Consider the following 21,735-nt stretch of genomic DNA (forward strand, 5'->3'; position numbering starts at 1 on the left):
ATCATTCCCTCTGTAGTCTGGGGGAATATGTACTTTCCACTATCAGTTTCTCAGACAGCCCCATGACACTTCACGAGAGGGCTGGACTGAATGCCTTGCAGATGTAGCAGAAAGAGCCAGAACTATGGTACACTGAGGTTCTGAAGCTCCCCCTGAAATCTCTTTCTATAATGATCTTTCCTGCTTTGTTTTTGACCCAGAGTGGGGGAAAAAAAATCAAGAGTGCCTCTAACAATTTCATGGATTAGGACCTTCTTTCTGGATGACCCCAAGAACAGAAGGTACTACATACAATATTCCATTATTTGCCATGAGCACCAGAGATGCACAAAGGGAAAATTATATTAACTCCCCATCAAATACTGGGAAAAAGTACCATAAGGTAGTTAGGTTATTTGTCCAAGTTACCCATGGGTTACTAATAAAGCTAAAGATGCTGAATTCTGTGACAGAATTACTAAGTTATGCTGTTTGATGTTGAAATATCTGACACCAGAAGTATTTTAGTTAATAACATTGCCTATCATCTTCACTGAACATCACATTCTTCATCCAGGGTGTTCATACATTTAACAACTCACCCTTGGAATAATCTCAAGAACAAAAGGCAGCTGGAAGGTAATATTTTAAACATTAATGAGATATTGGTGGTGTACCTCAGTTCACCCAAGCCTCCAAACACAAACATAACTAGTTTTTGACTCCCCCTGTGGCTAAAGAAATACTTCCATTAGTGGAAATATTTGAAATCACAGAGATAAAAAGAATGTGTGATTCACATCAGTGTTATTTCGTCTCATCTAATGACATAAATAAATGTGATAATCAATATGAAATGGGTTGGCAAGCTTCAAAGAATGAAGAATCATTTTTGGCATTACTACTGGTTGTAAGAATAATAGCATTGTAAACTATCAGCTGACATTAAAAAGATCATTAGAAGATATTACAAAACACTTTATGCCAGTAAATATGACAACTTATATGAAAGTGTTGCCAAACAGACACAGAAAAAGACAGGAAAACTGAACGGGTCAATATCATTAAAGAAATTGGACCTATTTTTATAACCTTTCCACAAAGAAAACTACATCCAGGTAGTTCACCTATAAATTACCACAGAACTTAAAGAATAAATAACTCCAATCTAAAACAAACACTTCCAGGGATAGGAAAAAAGAATAAGAGACACTTCTGTATTATTTATCAGCCCAGCATAATCTTGATGCCAAAACTTGAAAGGGATGTTACAAAAAAGAAAAATAGCAGACACATAGGTACAGAAATTATAAACAATATTAGCCTGACCTAATTGGCTTTATTTCAGAAAAGCAAGGTGGTTTATGATTCAGAAACCAATCAATGTAATTTACCACATTACCATTAAAAAGAAGAAAGCTACATAATAAATTCAATAAATTTAGAAAAAAGCATTTGGTAAAATTCAACACCCATTGATGATAAAAGTGCCCAGCAAACTATCTTAAGCTGAGAGCATACTTAGCAAAAAGTTCTACAAATATTAACCTTACTTGTGGCTTTTGGGACAAAACAAGAATGCCTACTCTCACCATCTTTTGTTCAAATTATATTGGAGGGATGCCTGGGTGGCTCAGTCAGTAGAGCCTCCAACTTCAGCTCAGGTCATGATCTCACTGTATGTGAGTTTGAGCCCCGCCTGGGGCTCACTGCTGTCAGCACAGGGCCTGCTTCAGGTCTTCTGTCCCTCTCTCTCTCTGCCCCTCCCCAGCTTGTTCTCTCTCTCTCAAAAATAAAGAAAACATTTAAAAATAAATAAATAAATTATATTAGGGGTCCTAGTCAGTACAATACATCAAGAAATAGGACTAAAAGGTATAATAATTGCCAAGTAAAAAGATACTATTTTCATTAGTTATTATTGGAATGAAGAGGTGCATTTATCAAACCCATTGGATGCAAGGTATCATATTCAAAAAGCAATTCGCTTCTGTATACTATAAACATGAAACAAATAGAAAATAAAACCTTTTAAAAGATACCATTACAATAGCATTGGAAACATCAGTTTAGCAGCTATGTGCAAAGGAATTTAAGGAGTAAGCATCAAGAAATGACTATTCTAAGAGTAACAATAATGTGATCGGATTGTGCTTCAAAATCCAAAATTCATGTAAACATAACCAATTTTTAATAATTATTTTCTAAAACCCATACCCAAATCTTTCCTCCTTCTCCTCCATTTTGTTATCTGCTATATTTCTTAAAAACAAGATATCACAATTATTTAGAAATTCACCAGCATTCCCTAATGACAGCAGAAAATAGAAATGTGCTTCAGGAAACTTTTCATGGAAGCCACTGGTTTTAAATTGGCTTCATGTCTTACAGGGAGAGTACCAAAAAGGACTGAATTAATACATGACAGTCACAGGTCACTGTGGATCACTTAGAAGTATAATCCTCCATTTACTCAGATAGCTTCTTCATATAGGACATCTTATAGTATATCTCATGAAAGTATACAAGGTGTCTAAAAGCAATTTTGAACTAATAAATACCTAGTAGTGCAATTGCTTGTTCATAGGGTAGGACTATTTCTAATTTTTTGAGGAACCTCCATACTGTTTTCCAGAGTGGCTGCACCATTTCACATTGTGCACCAACCGTGCAAAAGGGTTCCCCTTTCTGCACATGCTTGCCAACATCTGTTGTTGGCTGAGTTGTTAATTTTAGCCATTCTGACAGGTGCGAGGTGGTATCTCATTGTGGTTTTGATTTGTATTTCCCTGATGATGATGAGTGATATTGAGCATCTTTTCATGTGTCTGTTAGTCATCTGGATGTCTTCTTTGGAAAAGTGTCTGTTCATGTCCTCTGCCAATTTATTTCTCCACTGGATTATTTGTTTTTTTGGATGTTGAGTTTGACAAGTTCTTTACAGATTTTGGATACTAACGCTTTATCTGATATGTCATTTGCAAATATCTTCTCCCTCTCCATGGGTTGCCTTTTAGTTTTGCTGATTGTTTCCTTCACTGTGCAGAAGCTTTTTATTTTGATGAGGTCCGAATGGTTCATTTTTGCTTGTGTTTCCCTTGCCTCTGGAGACATGTCTAGTAAGAAGTTGCTGCAGCGGAGGTCTAAGAGGTTGTTGCCTGTTTTCTCCTCTAGGATTTTGATGGTTTCCTGTCTTACATTTAGGTCTTTCATCCATTTTGAGTGTATTTTTGTGTATGGTGTAAGAAAGTGGTCCATGTCACTGATCTATTACTTTGGCTATTCAAGGTCTTTTCTGGTTCCATACAAATTTAAATTTTTTTCTATCTCTGTGAGGAATGTTAGTGTTATTTTCATAGGAATTGCATTGAATGTGTAGATTGCTTTGGGTAGTACAGACATTTTAACAATGTTTGTTCTTCCAATCCATGAGCTTGGAATGTTTTTCCATTTCTTTGTGTCTTTTTCAATTTCTTTCATAAGCTTTTTATAGTTTTCAGCATACAGATCTTATACCTCTTTGGTTAGGTTTATTCCTAGGTATTTTATGGTGTTGGTGCAATTGTAAATAGGATCAATTCCTTGCTTTCTCTGTCTGCTGTTTCATTATTGGTGTATAGAAATACAACTGATTTCTATACATTGATTTTATATCCTGCGAGTTTGCTGAATTCATGTATCAGTTCTAGCAGTTTTTTGGTGGAGTCTTTCAGGTTTTCCGCGTAGAGTATCGTGTGATCTGCGAAGAGCAGAAGTTTGACTTCTTTCTTGCCAATTTGGATGCTTTTTATTTCTTTTTGTTGTCTGATTACTGAGGCTAAGACTTCCAGTACTATGTTGAGCTAATAGAGAACTTCTGAATACCATCCCAGGCAAGCTGTAGAGTACCCAAATATTATGTGACTTTAGGATGAATATGCTAGACACTGGGCCCCTCTGTACTTTTCCATACAGTTCCGCACTCAGAACAGCTCCAGCTGTCTATGGGAAGGTTCTGAAAGACAAAGAGCTAGGGTTTGGCTATTTACACACAGACCATAAATGAATTACCACGAGTGTGTTGGCAGAGAGATTTGAACCTAAGGACATGGGACAATCTGCACAGGTTGCCAATGGTTTGTGACTTGTGAGAAAATAAAGGGGAAATTAAAAAAAAAAATCTTGCTGGCATAATTTACATTGGACCACATGAGCACATTCCAATCAATCCACTTCATAGACATGATCTCACTGGTCTCCCCAACATCCCTACAAGGAAATGAGGGGGACAAATGTGACTCCACCCTTTAAGCCAAAAGCCCCATCCTTCACTCCCACTTGTGGCTAGGAGTGGGTGGAACATATTTATACAGAGGAACAAATTACCATCTTCCTTGCTTTCTGGCCCCTCAACATGTGGGTGAACAAGTTTGCCTTTCAGTGCTTGAGGCCATACAATTCCCAAAACAACCAGTCTGAAATGTTGGGGACTGAGTCACTGGCCAGTGATAATTCTCAAACAAGTGCTGGTTTGTTTCTCAATCATTGTTTGGCCTTGCTAACTTGGACTCAATAACACCATGGAATATAAGCGGCTGGGATGAAATTTTCCTCATTGGCCTTGAGGAGGCTTTTTTCCTGAAAAGTAGCTTCTTAATAGTGTTGTTGTTGCTGTTGTTGTTGTTGTTGTTGTTTGAGTATAGTTGATGCACAATGATACATTAGTTTCAGATACACAACATAGAGATTCAAGATCTCTATACATTATGCTATGCTCACCACAAGCGTAGCCATCATCTGTCACCATGTAAAGCTATTACAATATCATTGACTATATTCCCTGTGCTGCACCTTTTATTCCCATGACTTATTCATTCCATGGAAAAGGGAGACAATAGTGAATATGGAAGCTAAAGCATTTTACACCTTTGCACTAGAGGATATGTTGATAGGACTATGCTCATCTAGAAGATAAAATTTGAAACCAGGAAAGTAAATACTTTGGGCATCCAGAAGTTCTCCCAAATAGTAAACTAGATCATCGTTTTTCTATTGTTGTTGTGGGGTGTTTTTGGTAATTATATTGCCATTCCAAACTTCACTCCTCCCTATGTGTGATTAAAAAAACAAAATCTGTGGCAGAATTATTCAAATTCTCCATCAAAATAGTTACTAGTACGTATAATGTTGTTGAAAGGTCATTTAGAAAAATAACAGTATACCAACAAAAATTTATTGGATGGTATTTTTCACATTAGGAAATACAAAATAATTTATTCATAAACCTACTCCTCAGGATTCATGTTTGATTCTCCTATACTGAAAGACATGTTTGGATTTTCTTTCTCCCACTACAAATAAAAATGTCCCAAATATTGAGAGATGAAAAGCACAGAAGATCATTCTCCATATAAATGTTGACACACATACATACTCACTCTACCAGCATATGGATACATACTACAGATATAGAACTCAGCAGCTTACAGCAGTATTCTGAGATGAGCACCATATGTGACATAACAATGCATTATTTCACTAAAGCTTTCAGAGCTTAAGAAAATAGCCTGAGGAATAAGACTGCTCTTTTCTGAGCCAAGGTTGCAATCTTCTAAGTCCAAGACGTGCTTGAAAACAGTCATTAGGTAATTGTAAAAGCCAAGGGAAATCAGTTTAAGAATATTAAATAATATTACTACTGACTGCCCTTTTCCATGTTCAATCCAGATGGAAGCTGGACACATGGGAAGTGACATTTTATAATAGCAAAGAAAAGGAGAAGGAGCGAGCAACCTTCCTGCCTATGTTCTCTCTGCAGGATTTTATAACTATCTGCTCTTTCTAGTCCCCAGAAAATGGGGATATTACATCTGTTCAATATTTTATGGAAAGTCTCCCCTTGTCTTTTTATAACATAGTTTCATTTTATTGTTAGGCAATTTCATTTCATATGTCAATAATAGCCTATTAATTTATTCAAATCAACAACATGAAAAGCAGTTCTTGATATCAAATAAATATCCTTAAGGGAAGTCAGAATATTTCACTGTCGCGAACTTGGTGTATGATCTGGAGGAAGTTACTTAACCTCTCTAAGCCTTGCTTGACTGTCCGTCAAATGAGAAAGAGGAGATAAATTGTCTTCGTAAGTCTTTCCAGAATTCTTCTATTCTTTTTGCAAATTGGTTTCTGCTTGCAGAAAAGGTTCAATCTGTTTCTGGCATGGCAGTGACCAAGTCACAGTCTCTATTTGGGATAATGAGAAAAATAGGCCAACACATTTACAAGATGAATTACTGTGGCCAAAAGATACATAAATATGGATTGAGTGTACTTTTAATATTCAGAGAAGTTTCCATCTCTGAGTTACTTCATTAGCAACTGTTACTTCGCCTACCCCTGGCTGAGATTTTCCAGTAACACTAGGTCAGCAATTGTAGACTCCATTTTCTAAGAAAAATCTCTGCATTTTCCATCTGCAAAATTTTCACACCCAACGGCCATGTTCCTTAAGGGTCCAATGGAGACTGGAAGATTAGAGGGAGGGAAAAAAAGGTTTATGTAGAAAGAGTTTCTGACTTGGGAGTAATTTAGTTCAGAAACAAAAACTCTGAAGTGTGGCTGGCTTAGTAAAAGCCATCAAGAATATGAAGGACCAGCTGCTCCATATTTCCTCAGAGACTAGAACCTGAGGAAACTGCTTGCAATTATAGCAGAAGGCGGCACTTTGAGTTAGACCCAAAGAATTTCCTGGTTAGGTCTCTGAAACAAGTCACTGAGGGAGAGTTTCGCCACCCTCAAGGATATCTTGAGACTTGGGACAGCTACAATCGAATATTAGCCCATGTGTGTTCAGGGCTTCTATATTCAGACTCTACACCAAGGACATTGCATGTGCTACCTATTTTTATCAGCAGAACAGCCCCATGAGAGAAGTGTTATTATTATTGTCACTTTATTGATGAGAAGACTACAGGGTTTGTTTTTGTTTTCATTTTTGCTTTGGTAGCTAGCAAGCAGAGGAGCCTGGATTTGAACCCAGAGCCAGTTCTCTTCATCGTTAGGCTCTAAGGCCTCTCTGCAATGGATTGACTGTCAACTAATTAATTGCAGTTTTATAGGGAATAACACAAGGAAGCTACTGGATTTGACCAAGTGTAGGAGGACCTTTTATACAAAGAAATATAATCTGATGTTCATCTCCACCAATTCCAAAAGCATTGGAAAAGGCTTTAGTGGCTTAGAGTTGTGTAAAGACCACAGAATATATGAGAATTTACTAGCTTTGTGACCTCAGATGTGTCACTTAACCTCTCTGATGTTCAGTTTCCTCTTTCACCCATTCAGCACTATTCACTGAGTACCTCCTTACATCAGAAATTCAATGGTGAATAAAATCTGGAAGATGAGAAAAATAATACCTATCTCACAACATTTCTGTGCTTACCACTCAGTCAGCGTGAGTTCCCTTCCCACTTTCCCTCCTGCACAAGGGACTTGTGTTACAGAAGGAAGAACTTTCTGACTTTAAGGGTTGTGATATATGCTTCTAAGTACATAAAGGAGAATAAAGAATTGTTATCTTCTGAATGAAAGATGCTTTTTCCAGAAAAAATCCAGAGAGAAAAGCACCAGCAAGTTTGTTACTTCCTTTCTCCTTTGTACTCTCAGAATTTTTTCATACCTCTATTATAATGTTTATCATATTTAAGTTATTCTTTTACATATCTTTCCCCCCATGAAACTCTGGATTAGAAGACAACGTGTATCCTTTTCTCCTTTCTGTATTTGCCAAAATCATACCAAGCCCTAGGCCTGGTGCATCGTGGACACTCATAATTTGTTGAATGAATGAATAGGTAGGTAGGTTAGGTATGCGGGTGGATGGGTAGGTGGATAGATAGGTAGATAGATAGATAGAGGTTCCTGGTTGGAAAAATTAGAATAAAATCACAAGAGAGAAAATACAAATTGAAACTTACTTCACATACTAAGACAAGTAGACCATTCAGTTTTTGCTTTATTTTGACGTAGGAAGAGCTGTAACTAGGAACAATATGTACGTATCTTTCATGAGTGTTTGAAACTTCCAGAAGTTCCTTCTCAGCAGCAGCACTTGGGGGGACAGGATAAATTCTAGTTTGTGAAAGGAGTGGGTGGTCCTGCCAGGAAGCAGGTGGATAGGACTACATGATTTCTTCCAGCCTGAGCTTCAGTGACTCAGTAATTCCAAATGAACCCTCGGGAATCCTTCCAATCGAATGATTCTTTCCAGTTACTCGGACTGGGCCTCAAACAGGCTCACATTAAAAGAACCCAAATATTTAACCCAATATTGTCATGTTGCAAAGATTATTTTCACATCAGTGAATGCCCTCAGCCAAGCAAAAGTACTGTGTATGTGGGCGAGGAGAGACTCTAACATGGTCTCTATCAGACCAAAACAGGCTGAAAACTCAAACGTTTCATGAAAGCAGGTTTGGGGGCTTAATCTGAAATGAGCTAATTTTTTTTAAGTGAATTGATGAAGTAAACTCTTCAGGAAAGTCAACTAGGTTGGGGTCCTGGGACTGCACCTCAGTGACATCAGATCTGAAATCCTACGGTGCTCCTGCATTCACGCAGGCCTTTCAGTAGCAGATGGTGCAAGCCAGCCACACCACAGGGACCACACGCAGAGTGTGAATTTTTAAGAACTCTCTTCTCGAGTTGAATCACTGGGTATCGAGAGCCTCCATGGTGTCTGGAACTGTACTAGACATTTTACATCTATTGTCTATAACCCTAAAAACAATCCTAGAAAACAGGGGTCATTATTCTCATTTTGTATCTGGAGAAATGGGGCTTCAGAGAGGTTGTACAAACTGCCCAATGCCGTCCAACTACTAAGTAGAGTCAGGATTCAGATCCAATGTATCTCTCGGCTTCCCTTCCTAAAGTAAGAGGGTCAGAAGATTGCTGGATTATTTACAAGCATTTGAGCCTAAATGCTGCGACCAGGAGACACAAAGCCTTATTTCATGAGAAGTTGCTATTCTTTAATAAGAGTTTGTCATTTGGTTCAAACCAGTTGCCCATCTTTTTCCTACTGAAATGGAGAATTGTCAAACCTCAAGAACCCATTTCCTGTTGCTATTTGCAAATTGTCAGTATTATTTTATGATAGAATCATTTCTTAAGGTAGAGTTGTATGTTTGCTTTATAATGTCTGAGTTTGGCACCTTGCAGAATAATTTTCTGAACGGGAATTGTGCTTCCATTACCTAATTGCAAAAAGCTGCCAAAATTTTAAAAGGCTCTGGGAAGGGGAGGCAGTACAAGAATTCAAGTGACCTCAAGGTCTCACTCTTAAAAGAAATGGAAATATTCTTGGACTGGATCGTCATCCTATTTGTTGGTGTAACTACAGCTGGAAGGGGAGAATAAAAGGCAACACTTCACTCCCCACTTTCTCCAGTAACACGTGCAACTGAATTATGCTCTTCATGAAGAAAATATTTCTGAGCAATTTGCAAGTTTTACCATCGTCTAAAAAAAAATGTGCATGTACCAGTTTAATGCCTCACTCTGAGGAAAAAAGTAAATTTATTTTTAATATAACAAAGACTCTAAGGGAAAATGTCAATCAACTAAAGTGAAAGCTCAGGCAGTGAGAAGACAAATGTGAATAATGCAGAGAATGCATCAAAAGCTGATGGAAAGGGATACTGTTTAACACAGTCGTACTATCATCCAAAGCGCTGAGAGGAAAGAATAAGAATTTGCATATTCCTGGTGTGTTCAAAACATGAATATCTTCCAAATGCCACACCTTTCAGTCTTTTATTTTGGATTTTATTTTACACATAGAGCATAGCCATGAAGTAATATTAATTTAATCACACTCTAATAAAAGTTACTCTGCCGTTATTTCCATCCTTGCTAATCTTTCTTTCTCAGTTTCCTCATGAACTTAAAGCTTTTCCAAATACAAACGTATCAGTGTGAAGAAAGGATATGAAGCTAACCCTTCCCTACATGTTCTACACCACACCTTATGCCAATATTACATTTTTCTCCCCTTTCCTCTGTGTTGTAGAATTTGAGTCTTCTTAAAAATTCCCCTACATTGGTTTTCTATTTCTAATTCTTCTGATGGCTTCCCACCTGGAATAAAAGATTTTACTTTCAATTCAAACATGGAGAATTTACCTCTGGATATGAAAAACCTATGGCCACGTCATGTTGATTTTGCTTATTTAAGTCGGCAGTATGGTAATAAATTGAATAGGTTCTTAGTAAGAGTGCTAATTCATCTACCATGGCAGTTTTCTGTGATTAAAAAAAAACATGGCTCTAATAGTCAGTCTACCTTACCCACGTGAGGTACTCAACTGGGGACTTAGCAACCTTTACAACAATACAAGTGTTTTTATTTTTGTCTTTTTTGTTTTCAATATTACATAAAAGAATTTTGCCTCTAATAAACACCCTAATATCCTTCTTTATCAAATGCTGGAACGGAAATCTCCAAAAGGTAGCTACTTTTAAAAACTTCACAACCTCGCTTTATTGGAACTAACCATGTAGCCCTAAATTGATCCTACAAATTCCCAGAAAAGGCAAAATGAATTTAAAGAACATGTTGCATCTTTAAAACAATAGTAGAATGAAGGGTTACGTTTTTTTTACCAAAGACCTGCATTGAGCTTTTTGTAGAATTTACCACAATACCATATAATTTTAGTGATACATATTTAGCATTTAGTATAAGCCTTTTTACAATATATGAAAATGAAGCAAGAGAACAATTAAGTAGCTAATCACTTATTTCACTTCATATTGGTTTATTTAATAGATTTCAGAGAGTGTAAGTTCATAAAAGGGTCCACAAAGTAAGAACCAGAGGACCCTGGGGAGAGGGCTGTATACTAAAGCCAGAAGCCAGAGAAATAACTTACTTTCCCAAGACTAAGAACTGTGAAGATCTCCAAGAGGAGATCTCCCAAGGTCCAAAGGCAGAGACAGAAAGTCTTAAAAGCAGGAGAACATTAGAGGGCAGCTGACAGGGCCACATGGTAAAACTCCCCTGCTCTAAGTTCTCAGTGTGATCACCACGATGACTGTGGCTGAGCTCTACACCTGTCACGTGTCTCAAAGTCCACATGCAGTGGGGCCACCTAACAGCAGGTGGACCCGTGATGGCTAAGTCAGAGAAAGAAAATTCAAGGCCCGCCTGTCTCCACTGCCTTTTTGACATTAGACATATCACTGGGGTTCTTTTAGTCCCATTTCCTGATCTGTGAAATATGGGTAACAACAATGTGCTAAGGGTTGTAGAATGGAGGTGAAGAGCCCTTGGTGGGCTATTAGGCACTATGCAAATGTTAGTTATGCTCATCTGCTCCTGTGTGTGTGTGTGTGTGTGTGTGTGTGTGTGTGTAGTAGTAGTAGTAGTGTGGACTATATGATTCTAAACTGTGACATTTCACAAATGGGGAGAGGTAGATGAGGCAGTTGCACTCCATGAGCTGAGGGGTACGGGGAGCTGTGACTGGGCAGGAGGCTGCTGCCGTGCATGCTGGCACACCAATGAATACATATACTGTGTGTTACAGTTGTAAGACTCCATGCTGCACTCTGGATGCCATCTAATTGCTTACAGACATACTTGATATGGACCAGAAAAAACCTGATACCATCATTATTCGGGATTCAAACTGAAAAGCAGCACTACAGTGAGGCTTCGGTAAGAAACTTATAATAATCATCTTAACAAGTAACTTAATATGGTTGTTGTAAAAATCAATGAAATCGTTTTAAGTGAGAGCACAGCAAAGGTTTGTCATTTTGGAGATTTCATGAATAACTGTACAGCCGCTGCCACAATGTTCTGCATTTTCCGACATACCTGATGAATTCTTTTGCCCAAAAACTGCCTGTGAAAGTGGCACAGAGAAAGTTAGCTTGAGTCTCTCAACCAGCCGCTAGGCCCACCGGCGTCTTCAACAGTATGCTCACTGATGTTCATGCAAAACCCCAAAGTGCCTCCCATGCCCTTAGAGAAAAATGTTCCAAATAACTATAGGTTTAACTGCATATTGTGTTCTCATACACTAAAAATCTGAAATCTGACCTTCCCGCCTCCCTCTTATAAGAATGCTTGTAATTAATTGGGCCCATCTAAACGATTCAAGATAATCTTCCCATCTCAAGATCCTTAACTTAATCACATCTGCACAATCCTCTTTGCTATGTGAAGTAATATATTCACAGGCCCCAGGGATTAAGTCATGGACATTTTGGGGGTCCAGTATCCAGCATACCACAGACGGTTTATTGTGTTATCATTACTTTTTCTCTGAAGGAAAATAATGCATTGGGAGCATAAAGAATTTGGTCAAATACATCCAAAGAGCCTGTGATGGAGTTCTGCAATCATTATGTCCAATTCTTCCTGCCCACATCAGTCTGGCATAAGGTTTCTCACCCTTGGCACTGTTGACATTTAGGGCCAGATATTTCTTTATTGTGGGGTGCTGTCCTGTACAGTGTGGGAATTTTAGAAACACCCATGGCCTTTTCCCACTAGATGCCAATAGCACTGCCCCCACAGTTGTGACAACCAAAAATGTGTCCATACCTAGCGATGTGCGCCCTGGGTGGAAAAAAATCAACCTCAGGAGAGGAGTATTCATCTAACAGAAAGCAACCAGATTATTGTCATTAGCTCCTTAAAGGCAATAACACACAGAATGCAAAAGATCTAGTGGTATTAACTGATGGCTAATCTTAAGTGGCCCCGATAGTCTAAAAACCTTTGCTAAAGCTGATCTCCTGAAGTGCATTAACAGACAGCTGTCAAAATTCATGGAATCAGAAAACAGGCATTGTCCTTAGTGGACTCTTACTTTCTCTCCATGCACAGAACATAAACCTCCAAGGCTCGTTCTATCCGAGATTAAGGCAATGAATTGAAAATTAGTTTATCTGCCAAATTTAGTTTTTCTAGCAACTACTGCATATGATTTGACATAAAACTGTGAGAGTGAATGAGATAGTATGGCCAAAATACTGAGTCCAGAGTGACTCCAGAGAAATGTGAAGCCACAAAGTATTATCACCCAAAGTTTTAGCATTGGAAAGGATAGAAGAGACGTAGAAAGTGACATTGTCATCAAACTGCTAGTGATAATACCAGAAATTCTTATATGGGGTGAACCACTCGATTATTGTCTAAGTTTGGGAAAATCACTTTGCCTGTGTAGGACCCACTTTCATCTGTTGAATGAGAAGGCTGGGGTGGGGGGGGAGGGCGGGGAGAAAATCACCTAGCTCCTCACTACCGAAAGTGTGGCACGTGGACCAGTAGCATCGGTATTACCTGGGATCTTATTGGAAGTGTAGAAACTTGGGCCTCACCCCAGACCTACTGAGTCAGAATCTGCATTTTAACAAGATGCGCAGACGACTAATGCACTGGTTTTCTAAGTTTGTTCCGAGTACTTCAAACCACCTCCCTACATTCCCTTACGGCCACCCAACCACCCTTGTGGACAGGGAACCTAAGGGCAGAATTAGCAGTAGGGATTAATTTTTTAAAAGCTCTGGTAATCCAACCTTTCCTTTGACAGATAAGGAAACGGAGGCCCAAAGAAGTAAAGCAGGTTTCCTGCTTTAGTAGCAATTAGTAGCCAATTAGTAGCAGAACACAGATTTTATTATTAGCTTTTCCAGTGTAGTTGACGGTACTGTTTCAGAAAAATGTTACCAAAATGGTGGGCTTAAATTGCCAAGTGTTACTCTTACAACTAATGAACAGGAATGCTTTTTGTCTCTGGGAAAAAAAAAGGCTTTTTCCCCCCAAGTTTAAAAATGACTGCTTTTTAATGAAATTATGTTATTCCTGGAGGTACTTAGAGAAGAATCAAGTTACAGGGTGTCTCGCTCCTGATCCAGGCAGTAGGAAGGCCTCTATACTCAGGCCAGACACTTCCTCTCCCCTTTCCTCCCTCTCTCAACACCCACTCACTCCTCCCGCACACGCACGCTCACTCCTCCATGATGGTGTGTAATTCAATTACAAATAACTGTAGAAACCACATAAGTCCGTGATCGAGGATACTCACAAGTCCAGTTTTAGCCAATAACCCCTTTGCAAACAGCAGCCTTGACTGAGACAACGGAAGCCTTCTGTGGCTTGAAAATCAAATATATCTCAAATAACCGCAAAGAAATGGATGGATGTACAGGTTAAGAGAATATTATGGTTTACATTTAAACAAATTTCACTAATCCAACACTGGGTTTACAGTGGTCCCCCCTTACCCATGAGGGATATGTTCCAAGACCCTCAGTGCCTGCCCGAAACCACAGATAGGACTGATTCCTATATATATACTATGTTTCTTCTTCTACATACACACCTATGATAAAGTCAAATCTATTAATTAGGCACAGAAAGAGATTAGCAATAATAACTAATAATAAAATAGAACAGTCATAACAATACACTATAATAAAAGCTATGTGAATGTGGTTTCTCTCTCAAAATAGTTTATTGTACTGTCTTCCTCCTTCTTGTGAGGACATGAGATGATAAAATGCCCGTGCGATGAGATGAACGGAGGTGAATGACATAGGCATTGTGACAGAGTGTTAGGCTACTACTAATTTCTGATGATATGTCAAAAGGGGGATCATTTGCTTTTGGAGGGTGGATAACTCAAAGTGCCAGAAGAGAAACCATGGACAAGGGGGAAGGGACTACTGTAATGGGCATTTGTATGTTCCCCAGTGACAAGTGTCTCTTCATTGGGGCAATCTTCTCCATTTTGTTTCTACTCTTCTTCTCCCTGTTGTCATTGAGTAATGACCTAGAAACAAGAGATCTCAGTATGACCATAGCCAGGAAGAATAACAAACTATTTGAATAATTGAGCATACTGTATTTGGCCTCAGTAATACTGTCAGATACTTTCTTTAATTTGCCTCCAGACTACTCTGGGTTTTGCCTGCAATAAAAGTCCCAGGAACTATATTTAAAACAAAGGGAAAGAAATAATTGCATGGTGCCATGTTTACTCTTTGAAAATGATCTTTTTATCTCTTTCTTCCTCATACCTTTATATCACCTGAGAAATGTCAAACCAAATGTGTCAAACCAGAAGTGCATTTCACATTTCTTTTATGCTTGATAAATCTAATCTATCTTTCTCATTCTTCAACTCTTTCCTATCTATAAATCTTTGTAAATGTGGGGGGTTCTTAATCTTTTTCTCTTATACAAAATTGTGAGGCTTCTTGATAGACCAGCAGGATTGTGACAAGATTAGCTAATTTACAACATTTAGCCAAATAATACAACTATCTAGCATATGGATAGGAAGCAAAGAATAGATCAAAATGCATACCCCCTTTTTTGAAGACATTTTTGACTACTGGCAGAAGTAAACACTGCAGTGGATTTTTATAAAAAGATGTTGGGATATAATTAACATCCTTTCCAGCCAAATTATATATTTTCTCTTTTTTTAGTAATAATTATCAAGGGTGTACATCTTAAGCCACAATCCATCCAAATAATGAACAGATTTTCATATGAAGATTCTATAGCAGCCAACTCAGTAGAAATATACTGAGTCACATTTAAATTTTTCTGGCAGTCACATTTAAAAAGTCAAGTGAGGGGCGCCTGGGTGGCTCAGTCAGTTAAGCGTCTGGCTTCGGCTCAAGTCATGATCTCACAGTTCATGAGTTCGAGCTCCACATCGGGCTCTGTGCTGACAGCTCAGAGCCTGGAACCTTCTACGGATTCTGTGTCCCTGGCCCTCCCCTGCTCGTGCTCTGTCTCTCTCTCTCTCTCAAAAATAAACCTATATTAAAAAAAATTTAAAAAGTCAAGTGAAACAGGTAAAATTAATTTCAGCAATATATTTTATATAACCCAATATGTCTAAGATATTATCATTTAAACATGTAATCTAAATTAAAAATGACTGGGGCACCTGAGTGGCTCAGTCAGTTAGGCATCCGACTCTTGATTTTAACTCAGGTCATGATCTTACGGTTTGTGAGATCAAGTCCTGCATCAGGCTTTGCACTGGGAATGCAGAGCCTGCTTGGAATTTTTTTTCTCACTCGCTCTCTCTGCCCCTCCCCTTCTCATGCTGGTACATACACACACACTCTGTCTCTCAAAATAAATAAATAAACATTTTTTTAAAAATTAAAAGTTACTAATGAGGTGACATTAGTGACGGTAGCCTCCACAAAGCATATTAGTCTTAAAAGATTAGGAGGAGAAAATGGTTATAATTAAGAGAAAAGTATGAATTATTTTTAAGCAATTAAAAAAAATTCTCAATAATAAACTAGCATAAGCCCTAAGATAATTGAATTGTAATGACCTCTTGTTTGTTTTGGGGGTTTTTGTATCGATTTCTCAAAACAAACAAACGAACAAAAAACTACTTATTCTATGAATGAGATTTGCAGTTAGTTGTCCTCCATTAAAAAAATTAAAAATAAAACATAATTTACAATCATAAGACAACTTGGATGTTCTCTCTCTTCCTGCTTCCCCCATCTTCTCATTCTTGTGTTTGTTCCCATCAGATCAAGACTACAATTATTAATCATTTCACATATTCTTCGGTTTCCTTTCTCAACTGTGTCCCATAGAACGCTTTGTTAGGGTACCTGCCCTCCTGCCTGGCACATGAGAATCACTCAATATTTGTTAAAAGAATTTAAATAACAAATTAAGGAGCATCAGCTAGGTCAGTAAAAGGCAAAGGGTTTTTTTTTTTTATTAATAACATACCTAGAATTCTAAATATTACTTATCCTAATACCTGAATTGAAAAAAAGCAGAGAGTCAATTTGGTATCACAATTTTCAACTTCTATAACACATTCCTGGATATTTAAAAATAACTTCTTCCTCCAAATGTCAAGATTAATGAGAGTTAAAGCTTGTCTGGGTCTCATCCCCAGGGTTAGGAAGGATCTGCTAGGGACACCTACATGAAAAGCCTGGACCAAGGAGTAAGGTTCTGAGGGTTCAGATACTTTCACCCAGAGCAGCCAACAGCAGCCAGTCAGGGGAAAACCTTGAAACAAGGTCAAAGGTGGAACCAGAGCAGGGCTGAGGGACCCTCTGAATATCCATCTGAGGGGACAGGCAGAGGGCAGTGTCTGGAAGGATTGGGGTCCTGTTTGCATGTGGCCAGTGGCTCACCAGAGACTAGACCTGCCAGGCCCCTCTGCAGGGACACCCAGAAGTCTCCTCAGGCCCTGCACCATCATACCAGAATCTAACACCAGTCATGCTCTCCCCAGATTATGACTATCAGACCTTCAGGTGGTAACTCAGGTAGAAACAGGGGTATTTATTTTGGAATTCGTGTGACAGATTTCAGCATAACACATTCAGATCTCTTTTGCCTTACTTTCACCATCCTCCTCTCTGACCCACTTTCTTAAGTTGGTTTTGTGTGGTTTTTTTTTTTAATTTAAAAAACTTTCTGTGCAGTAATTTAGTCAGTTTGCTATAATCCTCCACCCAAAATATATGAAAATGTGCAATCACACACAAAAATCTGCAGGCTTATTTGAGGTATGAAATGTTTCCTGTCAACTCCATGAGAAATTAAAAGAGTAGCTGCTCTAAAGAAACTTTTGGGATGATTAGATCTTCTAATAAACTTTATAGGTTTATGACTCAGAATTAAATTCATCAGATTAGAAAGTTAAAAGGGAAGCAACCAAATTGTTTAAAATGCTGGCATTACCTAAAAAGATCAAGGAAGCTGAGATAAAAGCATGTTTCAGGGAGTTAACTGGAAATACTTTGGCACAAGAGAAGTAGTTTGAGAATCTTTCAGCACCTAGGAGTGACTCTAGCTTGAAAAATACACAATTTTAACAATGAGGGTTATAAATTCTCACTGACAACAGACAAAGGAGCCTTGAGATACTCAAGAGTCATGCAGCTGTTTACATCTAGAAGACCAATTCCTTTGGGAAGATTTGTGAAGACACATCTGTGCATTTCTTCTTCACTTCCTAACACATGACCCTCTTCATACCAAACCGTATTTTTCCTCCATACTGATAGCCCTACTGCTATCTGGCCAGCAAAGAACACAGATATTGAATAAAGGAAATACCTGAGTCAATGATAGAAAAGGATCTAGAGTAAAGCATTCAACACTCATTTATTTATTCAAAAAAGAAATTTCATAAGCTCTTACTCTGTCATCAGTAGGCTTCTCTGTGTTATGAAGGATGCCAAAGTAACATAAAACTGGCCTACCCTTGAGGAACTTATGGTCTAGTTGGATACAGAAATAGTGACAAGCTACAGCACTCCATTAAAAAAAAATTCAGCAGTATCTCCCAGTCTCTATCATCACTCTGTTTTATTGTCACTATCTGAAATTGCTTTGTATGTTTATTTATTGTATCTTTATTTGTCGCTTATGATGTGTCTCTCCCATCAGAATCTAAGCTTCATGTAGAGAGGGATTCAGTCTGTCCTCCCAGAACCTAGAAACACAACATTAGTTGAATGAGTATATCAATAATGAATAAAACAGATCACTTGCAGCTGTATATCATCAAGGACTTGATGAGTGATAAGTGATAAGGACAGTAAGAGCTCCAAGCATTCAGTGGAAGAGCAGAGTGAGATTTTATTGCCAAGGAAAGCTCCATAAAAGAGGGGAAGCCACTGAAGATGAGTCAAATTTGAAGTAGTGGAGGACCATTGCCAAAGTGAGGTAGGAAGTTAAAAACAAGTACCACTGGTAGGACAGTTACAGGTAAGCTCCCAAATTTTTCCATGGGATCAGTGTTCAGAGCTAAAACTTCCCCTTGCCACGTTCCTCTGATCTTTAAAAATGCTTTTCTTTCCATCACTTATGCTCACAACTCTATGGCCACCTACAACTCCTGTCCACCCTTTACTACTGTCCTAAAGGCAAGGAGTGTCCAACCTCTAAAGACTGTACTCAAGCTATTTCTCTTTCATCTCTACCCTGTCCTCCACTCACACTGCCAACATCTTGACCAAGCCCTCAGTAGCGTTCTTTGAACTAGTCTTCAAAGCCCCCAATCTACTTTCCAAGACCTGATTTTTTGTTTTGTCCTAGCTCTGCTTTTAGGTTACCTGTGTGACATTGGGAAGAGATCACAAATCTGTCTATGCCTTAGTCTTTTCATCTGTACAGAGAGGACCTGGGATGGACTAGACCATCCCCACAGTCATCTCCTATCCTCAAACCTTAGAATCTTACAATCCTTGGATATCTGTCCTCTACAGACCTTGCACTGTGCTTTGGACAGAGGGAATGTACAAAGCTTATTTAACTTAATGTAATTGTGTTGTATTTTCAAATACTGTTGAAAAATTATCTTAGAATTTCAAATAAAAAAATCCTTTAAACATTTCTTTCCTAGGCTTTATTTTACTTTCTCAAATACATTTTTACTCTAAGCATAGAACTATCTTCATTCTAAGAAAAACATAGTTAATTTTCCATTCTAAGCAAAAAAGTCAAGTTAAGTTTAAAAATCTCATTTTTGGGGCACCTGGGTGGCTCAGTCGGTTGCGCGTCCGGCTTCGGCTCAGGTCATGATCTTTCAGTCTGTGAGTTCGAGCACTGCGTCCGGCTCTGTGCTGACAGCTCAGAGCCTGAAGCCTGCTTCGGATTCTGTGTCCCCCTCTCTCTCTGCCCCTCCCCCACTCATGCTCTGTCTCTCTCTGTCTCAGAAATAAATAAACATTAAAAAAAAAGTCTTAAAAAAAATCTCATTTTTAAAAACCTGGTTAATTCTCCATTCTACCCAAAAATCTCTCCCCCATTCCATGTTACACACATATACAAACACACATTGTTTCTTACTCATTTTAAGTGTAGATTAAATAGTCTAGTCATGATCAGTATAGAGTCATGTTTATAATGTGTTGAAATTAATGATTGTTGGGGCACCTGGGTGGCTTGGTCAGTTAAGCATCCAACTTTGGCTCAGGTCATGATCTCCTGGTTCTTGAGTTCAAGCCGTGCATCAGGCTCTGTGCTGACAGCTCAGAGCCTGGAGCCTGCTTTAGATTTTGTGTCTCCCTCCCTCTGCCCCTCCCCGACTCATGCTCTGACTCTCTCTCTCTCAAAAATAAACATTAAGAAAAATTTTTTAAAGAAATTGATTGTTGATGAAATAATTATATGAATAAAAAAGAACATTTGAGCAATCAATGCATTTTAAACATTAAGGTGCACATGAACCATCTAGGGGTGTTGTAAAAAGACAAATTCTGATGTGCTTAGTCTGCAGTGAGGCCCCAAATGGCATTTCTTTTTTTTTTAATTTTTTCAAATGCTAATTTTTGAGAGAGAGAGAGAGACAGAGCATGAGCAGGGGAGGGGCAGAGAGAGACAAAGACAGAATCCAAAGCAGGCTCCAGGTTACAAGCTGTCAGCACAGAGCCCCACACAGTGCTCAAACTCATGAACCACTAGACCATGACCTAAGCCAAACTCAGTCACTTAACCAACTGAGCCACCCAGGCGCCCCTCAAATGGCTCTTCTAATGAGCTCCCAAGTGATGTAGATGCTGCTGCTCTAAGAACCAAGGTGGCAGTGACAAGGTGTGAGAACACAAGGGAACCTGAGAGATTGTCACATTAAGCTTCCTCATGTCCACAGGAAAATTGAGGCCTAGATTGGGAACTGTGCCCCAGTCCCTCCAACTAGTACTGGCAGAAGTGAGACCAGTACAGATGCACAGACCTCTCACTAGGGCTGGCAGCCTGCCCAGTGCCATGCTATTGGTGCAGAGTGCAGCCCTACACCCTTCTCCCATGTGACCTACATGGTGTGAGAGGTCACACTTTTGCAAGAGCAACATGTTTCTTATCACCTTCTACTGCGAGAGGAGCTTAAGTCTTCAAATCTCATCTTCGTCACTTACTATCGTTAACCTCCAACCCACCAATGACAGAATCAGGAGGAATATTCTTAGTTCTGCCAAATCAGCTGGGCTCCCTTTTCTCTATTTTTGCCACAACATTACCAAAACCTTGAGAGAAAATATGACTTTTCATTAAACCAGTTGATGGTAAAATCTGAGAGGCCCAGACTTAGACACACTGTCACCACCAAGCCGCATTGCTGAGGCATCCTTTGAGTTGTGTGTACATGTGCCTGAATACACACACACACACGCACACACACACACACACACACACACACACACCCCTATGTACCCCTGGCAGTGTGTGTACTTGACCACATTTAGTTTACTTGGTGGAAGCTCCATGTTTACAGACAGGCAGGTTGTCTGACTTACACTTAGAAAGTTCTAACAGTTTCCCATGCATAGGCCCCCACTCTTCTCACCATAGATTCATAATTTTGTATCTGGTTCCTAAGTGCAGAAAGAGCTTTATTATACAAAGAAAGGAAAAACAAGAGGAATGTTCAGACAATAGTATAAGTTTCTTTTCCTGTGATAAGGACCAGTGGACAAGCTCACTGGAGAGGACCAGTGAGGACCTGGGTGAAGGGTCTGGGAAACAGAGTGCTCATTTTCAGTTAGTCTAGTAAGCAAAATATCAGCTTTGAATTCATTTGGTTTCAATTTACTTTCACAAAACACATATATAGTGAAAGATCTTGTTGTTTCTGTTTTCCTTTCTCCTTGCAGATTTTACCTCATTTAAAACATAAAAGGAGAAAAATAAAGGTGCTGACCAAAGCCAAACATAACATGATATGGGTGGACACACTACAA

The 21,735-nt window shown here is 38.8% G+C and overlaps 1 protein-coding gene across 3 annotated transcripts in view; it reads left to right on the forward strand.

Annotated features, from left to right (window-relative positions):
* The window catches only part of COL8A1 (collagen type VIII alpha 1 chain), a 151,904-nt gene that overhangs the window by 30,894 nt on the left and 99,275 nt on the right, over positions 1 to 21,735 (forward strand). Inside the window, exon 2 of one of the 3 annotated variants that reach the window (XM_053903251.1) lies at positions 11,556 to 11,686. The exons of the other annotated variants lie outside the window; for them this stretch is intronic. The gene's annotated coding sequence lies outside the window, so the exon portion shown is untranslated. The remainder of the gene's footprint in view (positions 1 to 11,555; positions 11,687 to 21,735) is intronic. 3 annotated transcript variants of the gene reach the window in all.

Source organism: Panthera pardus, unplaced genomic scaffold (assembly GCF_024362965.1).
Source record: "Panthera pardus isolate Hobbes unplaced genomic scaffold, ASM2436296v1 HiC_scaffold_16, whole genome shotgun sequence".
Classification (NCBI taxonomy): domain Eukaryota; kingdom Metazoa; phylum Chordata; class Mammalia; order Carnivora; family Felidae; genus Panthera; species Panthera pardus.